Here is a 12,500-nt window from a genome sequence, read left to right as displayed (position 1 = left end):
TCACAGTCCAGTTCACTTGTCAATCAGACACAAACACACCTTCATGGTTTAGTTAACAGCGCCACACCCAATTCCAGAGCCGTGAGTCATGAGCACACAACCAGGCCCACTGTGGAAGGACCCGGCCGACAAACTCACAGCAACTCACAGCAACTCACAGCACAAGAGCAGCCCGTCAACGGCCTGAAGGAAACATAACTCACCATTTGCCACTGGTGGGGATTTAGGATGAATTCATCTAAATGATTTCTCCGTCTCAAGAGAGAGGGAAGGATACAAGACACAATTTATTGCTCTCTCTCTCTCTCTCTCTCTCTGTCTGTCCCCTACACACACACACACACAGACACACACACATGTTTGACCACTAGAGGCAGTGTGGTCCAGTGTTCAGTGATGTGAGGCTGCTGTAAGGGGATATGATGATCACTTCACTGCTTTGTGCTTCCTTTGTCTCCATTACAGGTCCTTTTTATTGTTGCTTCAGCTAAGTTACAAATATTTAATCACCACCAGGTCGTCACATTAATTCACGTCACTGAATAATCTTAAGTCTTTTGGGCTGAGACATGACATTTAGTGTTTAACAGCAGTGTGTCCTCACATTTAAAACATTCACATTTAAGAAGCTGAGACAATCAGAAATCCTCTCTTCCCCCTAACCCTCTTTTTGGGGTCCCTGTTCGAAAATGACATGCCCAAACTAAATAGAGTAATAGAGTATTATCAATTACAAGCTCTATGTGAATTATCTTGCTATCAAAATAAAGATAACACATGTGAGATTCCAGCAGAAGGGTAAGTTTCACTGTAGATCCCACTGTGCCAGAGTCAATGCAGATGGGACCCCACAATAAATGAAGGATTTTTTCCCTCGCCCAAAGAAATATTGCATTTTAAAATAAATATCACCTTTCAAAAATGTGCATTAGGAGCTTAAAACTCATGGAACTCATGTAACAACATGTGGACATTAGCTGTGCAAAGTCTGATGATGCTGAAGTGAAGCAGAGTGATATTACAGAGGTGAAGAGTGAAGAGATGTCTAGGCGACTAGTTTGGCACTATATATGCCATTTAAGATTACTATTAAAATTATTAAACCCATTTCATTTTATTTACATGTCACTATTGGTGTAATAAAAACTTGTTTTGAATTAAAAAAATAAAAAATGATTAAAAAATCAATATATTTCTCAAACCGATTACTTGATTATCAAAGTAGTTGACGATTCATTTAGTAACCGACTGATAATCGATTAATCGAGTAATTGTTTCAGCTCTATTTTCAATATTTAAATAAATGATATGACTAATACTGTAAATATAGAACATCATTTTGTTTGGTGTTTAGCTTCAACAAAACAATTCTTAATGGGCATAAAAATTCATTTAAATGTGACTTTTAAAAGGATTTTTTGATAAATGGAAGTACAACATGAATCTTGAATGTTTCTAATTATCAGCATGAACATGTATTAACAATGTTAGCAGCAGTTTGACTAAGTATTTGTCAGTCAGTGACTCATTTGTTAAACATAGTTATTTGACACTTTCATAGAAACTATGAAAACTCTTCATGTTTCATCATTTCCTCTCTGTTGTGAGGACGCAGGTACTTTTCCTCTGAGTCATCACCGTGTTCTGTCCAAACAAAAACCTTGGTCACATTTAATATGCATGACACAGCATTCACTGAGCAAATGACCAACGTCACTGGAGTAGAAACTAAAGGTAAACTGAAGCTTTCACCAGAATGATTTCATAGTTTGACTAACATGCACAAACCAAATACCGGATAAACACTATCTCGTCATTTGAACTGCGGAATAACAGTTCAATGACTTTTCTTTTCTCTATGTAAACTACATCTCAGTGGCCAAGATACTAACGACATAGAGAAGATAAGGCATCACGGAAACTAGACATACTGTCATTTAAAATGCAGTTTGATTATATCAGAACCATAGAAGTGTATAAAAAGACGACGTCGTCTTCAGGTTGAAAAACTAACTAACCCAGTTTGAAACGAGTGAGTGTCAATTACACTGGTGTCCTCTTATATGTGATGTGATTTATTACTTATTTCCTTCTAAATGGGAACAACATTTACAAAATGAAAAACATGTTCTATTGAAGAAGAAGATGTGAAATAAGTGATTGAGACCATTTACTTTACAGGAAAATGTATTCTGACCTGAAAGACTGAGCTTTTCCATAGACTTCACTTTCAAAGTGCGTGGATTCGGTAGATTCAGTTGTTCCGTGTGTGTAGTGCTGCTTTACACTACAGCTTTGCCCTTCGCTATCACACATCTTTCATACCCATGTGGGGTGAAGTGTCTTGCCAAAGGACACAGCGGCATGTAGACTAGCGGAGCTGGAAACCAAACCCACAACCTTCAAATTGGAAAATGCCTTGCTCTACCTCTGAGCTACAGTAAGTGACCACAACAAGAAAAACAAATCAGTTATTCTACAGTTTGATGCAACAAATCTTTCCCATCGCCGCCCGCCCCTGTGCTGCCACTGTATACACACAAATACTCCCTCAGTCAGGTCTGATAGTATTGCTTTTTCAGATGCAGGGCACAATCTCAGGCAGAATAATCACCAGAAGTTACATACTGCAGCTTTAAATTCTCCAGTGTATGCCAAGAACCTGACATGATTTCACACGGTTGACGGGTCAGAACATGTGACCATGTGATACCGTCATAACACCCAGGCTACAACAGCGACGCCTGCAACGGCTCACCTCTGATTTGCTGCCCTGGGTGTTTTTCTGCTGCTGGTTACACCGTTGCCAAGGAAGCAACATTCTACACCTGGTGGCCAACACTCTTGACATTGTAAGCTACCAGGGACACACACACACACACGGTCATGCATGCATGCACGCACGCACACACACACTGTAAGCCTTAGTTAAACACTCTAATGTGGACTCATCTCTCCCTCTTGCTCTTACACAAACACACACAAATGGCCGCAGCCAAATATTACTTCATCCTAAGTATTTTCAAATCAGGTGATGACAGAACGAGAGGGGAAGAAAGACACTCACGCAGCCGCTGTGGTTTCGGGTTGAGCTGTGGTGTGTGTGTGGGGTTAACGAGCTCTTAAAACCTCGTTATCATGCTGATGATAGACACAGGGCGAGAGAGAGAGAGACAGAGAGAGACAGAGAAAATGAGATGGGAACGAAAGACAAAATTTGTGTGATCATTTGTTTTGCCCAGGCAGTTAAATAAACGTCTGTCTGTGTGTGTGTGTGTGTGTGTGTGTGTGTGTGTGTGTGTGGCCCGGTGCATGTATCATGTTGTCTGCATGATTTTCTGGTTTGGGTGGTTTGCAAAGATCTGCAGAACGTTGTCAAGGAGGCCCTGTGGAGTTCTCTTTTATGCAAACTGGAGTCAAGTTAAAAACCCTGACGTCTAATTAAAATGTAAAGTGCATCGTCTTCCACATAAAACATTTACAAAGTGTTTTAAGCCATGTGTTGTTTGCATCACTTTCGTCCCCGTCTCCACAGACACACTGTAGCATCTATTGGCACATTAATGTCACATGGAAGTCAGGGGAGTAGTGTGACACCACAACACTATATCTTATTGCCTGTGTGTGTGTGTGTGTGTGTGTGTGTGCGCGTATAGACAAACTGTTTTATCTACAGCTCAGCAGGGAACATCCAACAATAAAAATTTGGAGTGAGCACAAAACAAGTTCACATTTAAAAAAAACAAAAAAAAAAAAAACATGGATTCAGATGTTAAGTTGTTGGTTCAGATGTTTTTACATAATCACTTTAATGTAATTTAATATAATGTAATGTCAAATTCATGCCTTTTTATTGTTAAGTAATTTTTAATGTCTACAGAAGGTCAAATGTATAAGATAATAAAAAATGACATAAGATGGATTATGAATATGTATTATTTATAGTGCTTCTTAAATTTTAAATTAAACTGTCCAACTATATATTGTTATTTTGCTAATTTAATTTGTTTGTTTATTATACCAAAGCAGATATTAAAGGTGCTATCAGTGATTTTTTTTGCACACTTACATCAGGTACATCCCATCCATTGCTGCTGTCAGCATTCTCTCCATATTCCTTATGTGGCTTCATGACGGCATTTCTTCAAGATTTACTGTATAGATCAGTCAGTACATTTACATCATGTAAGAAAAATTTTACTATTTTGTTCACCTGACCCAAACCTCTCTTTAAAAATACATGTAAACTCTTTGAGCTCGAAATAATACAGCTGGTACACAGAAGAACAGAAGAAGAAGAATGCAACAGGGAGACACAACATGGCAGAATCCAGCACATACAAATGTATGCTTTTTCAGCATTACTAATGCATATATACTGTATATATATATTATATATAGATATTTTAAAGGTTAATGGACTGTAGAGAGACACAGAATGTCACTTGATGTAGTAGCAGCACCTATTACCAATGGTCTGAAAGGTGACATACAGCTCATTTCAGTCATTATATTCTAATTAAATGGCCTAAATGTGCAAAAACATAATGAGGGACAGCAATCGAGTAAATTACACAGACTTTAACTTCATGATTTAAAGGACTTGACAAAGACTATAGAGAAGATCCTTCAACACAAACGTCGTCCACTCTTATAGCAAAATATACAATTCTGTCAGTTTGATGCTGATGTTGAATATATTGAATGGAATGACATATATGTAGTTATTCTGCATGTGTTACTGCTCTAGCACATAATATAACATGATCTCTCATAGCCTGGAGTGTGTCATTATGTATATATAATGTCATGATGTATATATAATGACATATCTTGTCCCTCTCTGGGCAGATGATCTGGATCTTTGATTTGGCAGAGATTTCCCGCCCCTTTCCTGTGGGTTTGGGACTGGCACTAGGAGGAGTGGCCTCCTGTGGCTGGGGTCAATTTAGAGTGAGTCCATTTAACAATGAGCGATGGGGATTGGGCACCTTGCTCGGGGTTACTCCAATCCAAGCACCAACTTGACCTTGACCTGGCAGAGATTTGAACCCCAGTGCTTGCAAGCCCAGTTCCCTTCCACTCGCCCGTCGGCTGCCACCCATTATACACATTACGTATAGTGGGAAACATGCTGTAAGAATGAGATTCTATATTCTAATGGTGATACTCAAACATTTACCATCCAATGTCAGTCAAATCACTGCATTGATTAAGTTTATTGCTATGTTTCTAAATAAGTGTAACATGGTACAACAACATCTTATACCACATTGCATGTGTAAACTGTTACCACGAGTAGGTTTCAACACATGTAATACGAGTCATTTGTTATGGTGTTTTATAATGAAATAGGGAAAGATTAAATATGGCTAAGAATCAATTAAAACATTTAGATGTTACATAAAGGGACAATAATAAACTGTAATAAAATGCAAAAAACATGTTCATGAAGTGAATTATTATTATTTTTATTTATTATGGCCATGATAAGTAATTTAAAGAGAAAAGACAAATATCACCAGAAATGTAGCAGGCAAGAGGTAAACTTTAAAAACCAAAACGATGGTCCAAATTCTACATTTTCAACAAGGTTATAAAAATAAAGCGTGTGCTGTTAAATAACAGAACATAATACAGTCACAGCACGGGGAGCACAGCTGGTTGTGTGTGCAGTAACAGTATCACTGTAGTTGTAGAGAGATAATAAACTAAGTTGAGTCTCTGCAGTTGTTGTGTCAGCAGAATTCAGCTGATTCGCTTCAGAGCTGCTCACTTCACTGAGACTTTCCACACAAAGAGTGTGTTAAACAAGTGCTGCATTATGGCACTCGGCCAGTAGGGGGCAGTGCAGTGTGTAAGGTTTTTAGTCTTCAGCCTGGCTGTGTGTGTGTGTGTGTGTGTGTGTGGTATCTCAGATGTCTATTTGCTTCATGGTGAATTAATTTTTTATCAAAACTACATTGTGACTGGCACACACACACACACACACACACACACACACACATTAAAGAGTTCCACACAAACTGCACCAACCACCAGGCAGATCAACTGTAACTAGTTAATGTTATAACATTAACTAGTTACATTTAATCGCCCTCCTCTGCAATAACACAGCAGTGATCGTGTATTTCTGCTGTAAAAAAAAATAATTCCGCATCGCACTTTATTGTGGGAAATCGAGGTTAGCACAGTTTGACTAACCCCCTAATTGAAAACTGATTGCATGGCGCAGCACACACACACACACACACACACACACACACACACACACAGGTTTAGAGAGCAGCATGTGTTTGGCAAAACTCCAAAGAGGTACTGACAGATCTGTTCAGACCAACACACACACACACACACACACTCCTCCTCCTCCTCACACTCTCAGTGACCCTGACATCAGCCCTGCACTCTCTCCATCACTGTGTTCCCATGGCGATAGGCCCTGGGGTATAACTGTGTAGTGAAGTTGTGTGAAGCCTTCGAGAATGTGGCTGATAATGTTGCCATTTCTGTCTGTCTTTCTTTCTTTCTGTCTGTCTGTCTGTCTGTCTGTCTGTCTGTCTTTCTGTCTGTCTTCCGTCTGTCTTTCGTGAAGTGTATGATCTGTTTGCAAACACAACGTGAAATTATAATTGATCACTAATTCATTAAACTCATCGTGTAATGATGGAATGATGATACCATACCTTTATTGCATTTCCACAGTTGTGGAGTTTTGGCTTACAGATAGGTGTTCAGTGATATGGCTGCAGGGTGTGAGTGTGTTACCACAATATATGAGTGAATGGGTGAGGGAGTGAGTGGGTTGCATCTGTGTGTGTGTGTGTGTGGGGGGGGGGTCAATAGTAAAGCCTATTGACTTTACTGAGTGCTGTCCCTGAGTAGGAGGCTTAACATCACCCCAACCTCATCACTGTCTCCTCCTGCAGGACACTGCCAATAACACTAGGGGGCAACCTGCACTGCATCTAATTTACAGACAGACTGTGCATCGGTGGACAGTCACTCACTATTTGAAAGAAAACTGAGCACGTACATAGACAATGCTATTGTAATGATTTACTGTCTCACTGGTATCAAGTCACACATGTATGAGTTAAAACAATGAACACACAATAATATTCAGATGACTGCACCACTCCATACACAAACAAAAAAAGGACAACACGAAATAATAAAATACAAAATAAACAAACATTAATAAGTCAAAACAAAAAGTGGTTGTTTGAAGTATAGACACAAAACAGGTTTGTTCTATCTATCTATCTATCTATCTATCTATCTATCTATCTATCTATCTATCTATCTATTGCCTGGTTGCTATGGTTACAGTGTTGGCCAGGGTCTGGACCTGATGGGATCTGACTGTAAATGAGGGTTGGGGTAGATGTGTGTGTGTGTGGGTAGGGGGGGTGTTGGCTGAGTTGATGGGAATTGGTGATGGGCTCTCGGTTGCTACGGTAACAGTGGATTCAGTGGCATCCTTCTACACCGCCTCGCTCTGTCTTCATTTGAATCTCCTCTCCTGTTCCTCCACCCTGTCAATCTTCAAGGAGGGGCAGAGTGAACGAAGGAAGGATGGATGGAAGGAAGGAAGGAAGGAAGGAAGGAAGGAAGGAAGGAAGATGTCGCTGTCTGATATTTGTTGCAAAAAGTAAGGTTGCTGGTTCAACTCCTGGCCTGGTAGGAACAGGGATACAAGAGAAGAGAATGTAGTTTCATGTTGAACGTATCATCATGATTCCTCATGATTCAGCAGCAGACTAAATCATTGCTTATTCTGAAAACACTGGCCTATAAATATATAATTAGCATCATTATTTAAAACTCTCAGCCAGGCTGCTATTGGACAAACCTAGCCGTCAATCACACTGGTGTTCACTCATGTGTGCTGAACTTCATCATCTATTAGTAATAGAAGTAGACTCATTTTCCCGTAGACTTTCATTCAAATTCACCAGATGAGTCTATTGCAAAATGCCAAAAAATGATCTCATATTTCCGTTCCACTGGTCATTATTTATTGCTATGAGTCCGTCCTCATGTGTATGCTACAGGTTGTACAGCTACCGCTGGACCAAAACAAGAGTGTGCCACCAACTAGACCACATGTGTCAAACTGGTGGCCCGGGGGCCACATGTGGCCCTCCAATCGATTACATGCGGCCTGCCCACCACTGTGCGAGGTGATGGAATAGAGACAGAATATAAGACTTAATGTAATTGCCGGCAATATTTTTATAATAGTAATAAGACATTTGGTTGTAATCATTGCTTTATTAAATGTATTACACTCAACATGAAATGACATATATTTAAGCTGTTTAATCACAATTATCCTCGTCATTATTTGCTAAATTTTCAATTTAATTCTCCGTTTTTTTGCATCATAAATATATTTTTATTGTGAAACATTTTATATCAAAACAAGCACTTTTAATGCAATTCTGTCTAATATCATAATGAATATCTTATATTGACCACCGGCTTCTAAATAGTTGTTTTTTCCACTTTTTTTCCTCTATGTCGGCCCCCGCTTGACCAGACTAGATGCTCATTGGCCCCCAGGTCATTTGAGTTTGACACCCCTGAACTGGACTATATAAACATAAACAGTGTTAGCAGGCACTTAATGTCAGGGTACTCACGTACATCCTCAAACAGGCCACACATGCCCGGTCCACTCGGACTCAAAGTATGACTTTGGCCTCAAAATAACGTATAGAGTTGTAGGAACATTTCTCAGACCACTTTACAAAAAGAGTGGTATTTGTTTATAGATATCTAACCTGTTGTCACCCTCAGGAGGTCACTCTCTATAGTCTAATCATAGCTTATGTCCAGGGGGTGGATGATGGGGTCAACCTACTTCTGAAACCTAAGCCTGGACAATGAGGTTGAACGTCTGATAGAAATAGCCTTTCCCTGCCTGGACCTGTCCACTCTGTGTGTCAGAGTACTTTAACTCTGAGGCCACTGTCAACCCCTCTGACCATTGATCCACACACACACACACACAAACAAGCCAACATTAGCATGTAAATTAAGCTCCATTCAAGCACGATCCACCAACCTTCTTCTTTCATTTGGCCACACATCAATCCACAGGTCTACACACACACACACACACACACACTGGCCTCTCTGACTCTGTGTTAATTGTGTGAAGCTATTATCATTAGACGTGTTTTCATCGTCATCCTGGCTCTGCATTCTTCTTCTGTCCTCCCTCCTTCTGCAACACAGAGTAGAGTAGAGTAGAGGACAATATACAGCCAGATGAAGCGTTCTGTGTTCACACGGGTCTTTCATTTCATATCATGGTTGTTTTGCATTGCTCTGGATTTTGTAATACTTTCTGTTGACTCTCCGTTTGGACCTCTTTTTTGGTCATTCTTGGATGGCCATACAATTACGTACATTAACTTTGATACATCGGGTGATTTGGTTCACTTAATGTACATCGGCCTCACCACTCTGGTGAAAATCTAATGGAAGGTCCTGGAGTAGCACCTTGAAGGCTGGTGGGCAGGCGGAGTGGAGCAGCTACAACTAGTGTTCTCATCCATATTGAGAACACTGGAGGAGCTGGAAGAACCAGGAGGAGAACCTCTGGTGGTCGGAGCAGAGACAGAGGTCTTATCCTGTCCATCCTCCACATCTGGGAGGTTCCAACACATCCTGCTACACGGCCAGCACCTTTTGGCCAGCTAGCATCGTCACCCTATCGCTTACTCGCCGCTAAATGTAGGCCATGGGAAGAAGGAGGAGCCTGCACATGCAATGTTCCCCTCATCCGCTGCAGATGGTCCAGAACGCGACGGCACGTCTGGTCTTCAATCAGCCTAAAAGGGCACATGTCACCCCTCTGTTCATTGAGCTCCACCGGCTACCCTTAGCCGCCCACATCAAATTCAAATCACTGATGCTAGGCTACAAAGTGCTTCATGGGTCTGCTCCCACCCACTTAAATGCTCTCATACCGGCTTATGTTACCCCTCGACTACTCCAGTCATCAAAGGATTGTAGTCTAGCGGTGCCAACACCCTGCACAAGACAATCCATGACCTACTGAGCGCTACCTCCAAGAAGCTATTGAAGACCCAGCTCTTCCAAGAGCACTTACCTTACCCCCTCCCCTGCACGATCCCCTTCTGCACTTGGATCCACTTGTGTACTCTCACCCTCTGTCAGTCCGCTGTTCCTATCTAATGAATATATTTCCTAGACTTCTTCTCTGTAGCCTATTCCTCTTTTGTAAGTCACTTTGGATAAAAGTGTCTGCTAAATGCTTAAATGTAAATGTCAATCTTTCAGACATGAGACATGTGTCTCTTTACTGTCCTTACACTGTACTTACATCCAAGAAACAGCAGCCAGTAGAGCCACAGTGCTCTGAGGTGACAATGTTACATGGGCAGTTGGGACTTCCCAGACCCAGAGGCACTGTTCTTTGTTCCGTCTCTCACCAGCTCTCCTCTCTGGTGGATATGGATGAGGCTGTTGCTGTGAATGCTAAGCTTCAGTGAAAGGTGCGGATGGACGAGCAGGTTTACCTGCATGCGATCTGAGACCAGGGAATCAGAGTCCGGTTCCTTGGTACCCACACCAATCACACCAGGGGCAGAAATGCTCCAGGATCCAGATCAGCCAGACTAAATGAGGCTGGTGTGAACACATTCATAGACTTTCAGTGTTTCTGATGTTGCTTTGGTGTCTTATTTTAGTCTATTTCTTGTTTGGTGTTTTTTCTTACCTTTATATCTTTCTTACCAATTACTTCTACAGGTGTCTCATTATCATTGCTTAATTTTTTACTGCATAATAAAACTTTTTTCTTAGTTTTCTTGTTACTTTTGTTCATATATAGGCAGCTGGACTCACGTCAGTCAAATGAAAGAGTCCAGCTGCCTTTATTTTAACTCCAGAAGATCAAATGACCTTGATGACTAAGAAGCTTCACAGACTTGTGACTTTAGCGTCCTCTGTCAATGTTACTGGATTTCACTTGTCATGATTTTGGAGTCAGTTGCTTGTTATCTGTCATGAAAAAAGATGGAAGACTGATTCTCAAGCCAGTCTCTGAGTACAGAGCAGAACTTTGATAAATTAGTGTCAACCGGAAAAGCTATCAAGGTCCTCTGTGATCATTCATTTTCCACTGCAGGCACTTTCACCTGGAATTATGGATTTTATCAAGAGATATTTGCGTTTCCACTACAGGGATTAGAGAGGAAATGAGAATTTCCTGCTCAAGTGGTGGAGTTTCTTGAAGGTTCAGGGGCCTTTGGGGTGGAGGTTAAAGTTCTGGTCATACCTGGTTTTACTCCCCACGACAGCTCGTACGTCCTTTCACTCTTGGTGTCTTTTATTGTGTGTTGTTATAAATTCGATTGAAGCAGCCAATCGTGTCATTTGTACGACGAAGTTTAATAGTGAACTGAACATTTTTAACACTTGTAATGTAAATAAATAAATGAGCTCTGTAAACTCCAGGTGCCTTTTTACAGGTTTGTGAAATGTACTTTTGCAGAAACTGAAGATAAAATAATAATAATAAATAAGTTTGTATCAGTGTACAATCTTTTACCTATACAAACTCAACAATTTCCAGTTTCCACTGTCCCTTATAGTTCATCTTGTCCAATCTAAGATTTCAGTCTCTGTGATTTCAATACCTTTACCATTTTTAATTGCCTGTCCCGTGCTGCTGACCTTTATTGACCTTAGTAAACTGACTAAGCCACAACCCTCTTTGTGTGGGTTCCTGTATCTTCCATCAGTTGCTACACAACCACAGTTACCTCATCAGGTGAGCGAGGAGGTCACTGTTTATACTACAAATAAAAGTGATATAACAGCGTCATTGGTGGCCTCAGTGACCTGGTATATATGACCAGCACACTAGTATAAAAGCTCATGAAGGCTATCAATGGTGGAACGTGTGTTCACAACGCCGTGTACATTTAGAGTCACACACCATCAGCAGTTAAATGAACTGTCACTTTGGATTATTCAGCAGTGCTGGCTGCTGCACACCTCCTCCTATCCTCTCCATGACGTCGTTTGCACCTCCCTCTCCTCTTACCTCTCTGACATACTCATCTTTCCCCATCCTTCTCTACTTCCTCGCCTCTCATTTCCCTCCCTAACCTCTTCTTCATCCTCTGTCACCTTCGCTCTCGTATTCGACACTGATCTCCCACTCGTCGTCGTCTTCCTTGAAGACCTAATTCTACTCCCTGTCCTCCCTTTTCTAATTTCTACTCACCCCGACTGACACTCTTTGATCTTTTCTTCTTCCCCTCTTTTCTGTCCTCATTCTCTTCCTGTTTTTTGGCCCCAACCTTAAATTCCTTCTTGAAAATGTCCACCATTCTCCATGTCAGCACGTAGACTCACTTCTCTTGTTTTTTTCCCAACGGCAGCTCTCTTTGCCTCTCATTTGCTCCTCTGTTCGCTCTTAATTTGCTCATTAACCTATGTGTGTGTGTGTGTGT

The sequence above is a fragment of the Solea solea genome, chromosome 16 (genome assembly GCF_958295425.1).
Source record: "Solea solea chromosome 16, fSolSol10.1, whole genome shotgun sequence".
Taxonomy (NCBI): domain Eukaryota; kingdom Metazoa; phylum Chordata; class Actinopteri; order Pleuronectiformes; family Soleidae; genus Solea; species Solea solea.
Note: the sequence above shows the minus strand (reverse complement) of the source record.